At 52.2% G+C, this 4,067-nt stretch overlaps 1 non-coding gene across 1 annotated transcript; it reads right to left on the bottom strand.

Annotated features, from left to right (window-relative positions):
- Nucleotides 1–3,088: 3,088 nt before the first annotated feature.
- TRNAC-GCA (transfer RNA cysteine (anticodon GCA)) lies at nucleotides 3,089–3,160 on the bottom strand. The gene has a single exon. It is a non-coding gene; the product is annotated as a tRNA-Cys (tRNA).
- Between the last annotated feature and the right edge of the window lie 907 nt (nucleotides 3,161–4,067).

The raw sequence follows: 4,067 nt of genomic DNA, 5'->3' as shown, positions 1-4,067 counted from the left end.
AGCCCACCCAGGGGTGCGAAAAAGACCCCCAGAGAAGGCAGGGGGTGGGATGGGCAAGGTGGTGCCAGGCAAAGAGGGAGATCCCAGAAGGGAACCTAAGCTAAGCATGAGCTAAGAGCTGCCCCGAGAAATCCCCTGACCTGGACCTGGTGAAGAACCTGGTAAAATCTCTCTGACAGGTGCAAATCCCCCGAGGCCCCCTGCGTAAAAGGAATACTGTATTTCTTGGCACTTCGTGATGACATCTCTTGGTCTTTCTAAATAAAATTAAGTCCTTTTGGGGCCCCATTTGCTAAGGTTGCAGAGACCAGATTATCTGCCATGATCAAGGTGTCTTCCCCTGCCTCTGGTTGTACAAGAACTGCAGAACGTTGCCATCTGGATCCATGGGGACAAGGTCCCACTACCCAGCTGGGGTGTTCCTTGCTGGGGGCCCTGGTTTAGGAAGATGAGGGCCATTCAAAGACAGACCCACATCTCTAGACCCAGGTCTGCATGCCAAAAACAGTGTGGCTCCACAGTAGGGCCACAGAGGACCAGCAGCTTCCTGGAGCCGGTTCTCCAGGATGAGGGGAATACGCCATCCTCCAGAAGTCCAGCTTCCCATTCTGGGGCCCCTCCCTCTTCCTCCTTCAAAGCCCACAGCCCAGCCCCTCCCCTCCTTGGCCGACCGTCTAGCACGCAGTCCTGCCAAAAAGCCCCCTATTCATCCACAAAGCCTCTCTGAGGAGCTCTGCCTGGAAATCAGACAGCCACTCATTTCCTCCCCTGGGCTTCAGGTGAGTCACGGACCTGACCTCTGCATTCTGGGGATGCTTAGACATCCTCCAGTGTAGACAGCAGTGGAGAGCAGACCCCAGGCTACATGTTTACATAAATCCTCCGGCTGCTTTGCCCTTAGAGGACAGCGTGGTGGGGCCTCAGGTTTTCCAAGGGTGGAGGGAATTGTTGGCCCACCTGATCTCAGAGATCCCCTCCAGCCCTGCTGCTCTGAGATTCCAGGACAATAGAGCTACATGCAGAGGCCATGGCATCAGAGGGAGCCCCTCCCCCAGGCTTGCTGGGCAGGGCGCAGACAGCACCCCCAGGGGCTCCCAAAGCTCAGACAGCCACCGCCCAGGGAAAGTTCACCTCCCCAACAAAGGCTGCCGTTTCTTGTCTTCCCACACGCGATCCCAAAACAAAACAAAATCCAACATGCTCTTTCCAACCACCTGGTTGCCCCTGCAAGTCACCTCCCTAGATGCCAGACAAGGCGGCCTTCCCTGGAGTCCCTAGGGATCCCAGAAGACCTGCATCCAGCCAGGCTGCTCTGGAGTGGGGAGTCAGGGCTCCAAGCTGGTGGGAGTCAGGCCGGCTAACAGCATCCCTGAAGCTGGGTGAAGCCTGACAGCAGAGGTCACTTGAATATTTCCCTGCCTAAGACGGAGGGGAGCTTAGTTCAGAGCCAGGAGCCGGGGGCTACCCTCCCATGGCCGGGTCTGTCTTCAGCATGGCGGGCCCTAAGCTGGAGTTCTGCTCTGGATTCCTAGCCAAGCCTTACTGCTAGGACTGATTTCCCAGAGCCCTGAGCTGCTCCAAAGTTCTGAACAGTTTAGAGCCCAAGGCTCCTCTCTCCCCTTGACCTTTCATTCATCCTTGTCACCTCTCCTTTAATGGACTGATCGCCCCTCTAGGTAACTCCCACTCCACCCTCAACCAAAAGTCACCCTCCCACCCAGTGCTGCTGCCTGGAGCCCTGGTGTCTTTCCAACTGGGGATCTTGGAAGTGCTCCTGGCTTTCAAGGCAATGCCAGCACCCTCAGACCCTCTCCTGGGACCAAATAACAGACCCTCATGTCTCAAGTGCCTCTCATGTGTCTGATGATCAGCAAAGTGATGACCACTTATGTCTTATGAATTTCTGTTTCACCTGGCTCAGGGGGTTAAGTGTTTCTCCCAGGAAGACACAATGGGAATTCAATTCAGGTCTGTCTGACCCCCAAAGGCCATGCTCTCTTTCTCTCTCTCTTCTGCACAGCCTTTCCTCACTTCAACCCACCCCTGAGCCTCAGCTGAGTCCTAGCCCTCTGCACCCCAGCTTGGCTATTGTGGTGGCCAGGTGCCTCCTTTGGAGAAAGCAGCGCCCCCTGTAGGTTAGGACAGGGCTCCAGGAAGAGCGGTCAGCCAGATAATCTGCAGCCACCGGGCCCTGCTGGCTTCCAGGTGACTTTTCCACTATGCGCTCTGGTTCCCTCTGCTACTGGGCCCTGCCCTCCTGCCCCCGGGGATGGCGGGTGGTGAGGGAACGGACTCCCACTTCATTCCCCGCACATCACGAAACTCTGTTCCTGACTTCCCTTCCTCAAATTTGGAAACCAGTCTCCTGCCGGGTCCCTATCACTTTTCTTTTGATCTCTTTTTTTAAATTTAGTTTTTACTTTATATTGGAATATAGTCGATTTACAATGTTGTGTTAGTTTCAAGTGTAGAGCAAACTGATTCAGTTATATATCTACATATATCCCTTTTGAGATTCTTTTCCTATATAGATTATTACAGAGTATTGAGTAGAGGCTCCTGTGCTATACAGTAGGTCCTTGTTGATTATCCATTTTCTATATGCATGAGTGCGTGCTCAGTCATGCACCATGTCTGACTCTTTGCAACGCCATGTACTGTAGCCCACTAGGCTCTTCTGTCCATGGGATTCTCCGGGCAAAAATAATGGAGAGATCCTGACCCAGGGGTCAAGCCCGAGTCTCCTGCATCTCTTGCATTGGCAGGTGGATTCTTTACCACTTAGCCACCTGGGAAGCCCCATTTTATATATAGTAATGTGTAATGTTAACCCCAATCTCCAAATTTATCCCCACCCCACCCCCATGTTTCCCCTTTGGTAACCGTGTTTGTTTTTGAAGCCTGTTTCCTGTCTGTGTTCTGTAAATAAATTCATTTGTGTCATTACACCTGAAAGTGAAAGTGAAGTCACTCAGTCGTGTCCAACTCTTTGCAACCCCATGGACTTTAGCCTCCCAGGCTCTTCCGTCCATGGAATTTTCCAGGCAAGAATACTGGAGTGGGTTGCCATTTCCTTCTCCAGGGGATCTTCCCAACCCAGGGATTGAACCCGGGTCTCCTGCATTGCAGGCAGACGCTTTACCATCTGAGCCACCAGGGAAGCCCAATTACACCTGAGGAACTTTAAATACTGATGCTCAGATCCCACCCCCAGAGATTCTGATCCAATTGTTCAGGAGTGTGGCCTGGGCCTGGGCAGCTTCAAAGCTCTTCAGGCGACTAGCGTGTACAGCCAGGACTGAGAGCTGCTACAGCGCACTGGAGCTGATCCATGTTGATCTGTCCCAGGGCTGGCACTTCAGTCTCATTCAGCATTGGCTGGATGAATGAGGTGGCCCCCATAGTCCAGGGAGTTGGGGTGGCTGCTGCTAGTGCCCTGAGATGGGACAGTCTGCCTGTCTCTCCTCCTGCACCTTTTCGCTCTCCCCAACCCCTCCTCCTTCTTCTATCAATGAATAAACTTCATTTCTTAGAGCAGCTTATGTTCAAGGCAAAATTGAGCAGGAAGCACCGAGATTTCCCATATACTCCCTTTCCCTACACACCTACCTATGCCCCCACCAGAGAGGTACATTTATTACAATCAGTGACCCTAAATTATCACCCCAAACCCATAGTTCACTCTTGCTGTTGGGCATTCCATGGGTTTGGACAAGTGTATAATGACTTGTGGGGGTTCCCAAGGACCATTAATTATAAAGAACTTGCCTGCCAAGACAGGAGACATAAGAGATGCAGATTCGATCCCTGGGTTGAGAAGATCCCCTGGAGGAGGGCATGGCAACCCACTTCAGTATTCTTGCCTTTGGAGAATCCCACGGACACAGGAGCCTGATGGGCTACAGTCCATAGGGTTGCAAAGAGTTGGACGATTATCTTATTGATTTTAAATCTTTATTCTTTTCTAAAACATACATTCAATGCTATAAATTTTCCTCTAAATACTACCTTTGCTGCGGCTGCTGCTGCTAAGTCGCTTCAGTCGTGTCCGACTCTGTGCGACCCCA

This window comes from Bubalus kerabau, chromosome 17 (assembly GCF_029407905.1).
Source record: "Bubalus kerabau isolate K-KA32 ecotype Philippines breed swamp buffalo chromosome 17, PCC_UOA_SB_1v2, whole genome shotgun sequence".
Classification (NCBI taxonomy): Eukaryota; Metazoa; Chordata; class Mammalia; order Artiodactyla; family Bovidae; genus Bubalus; species Bubalus kerabau.
Note: the sequence above shows the minus strand (reverse complement) of the source record. Positions and strands in the feature narration are given on the sequence as shown.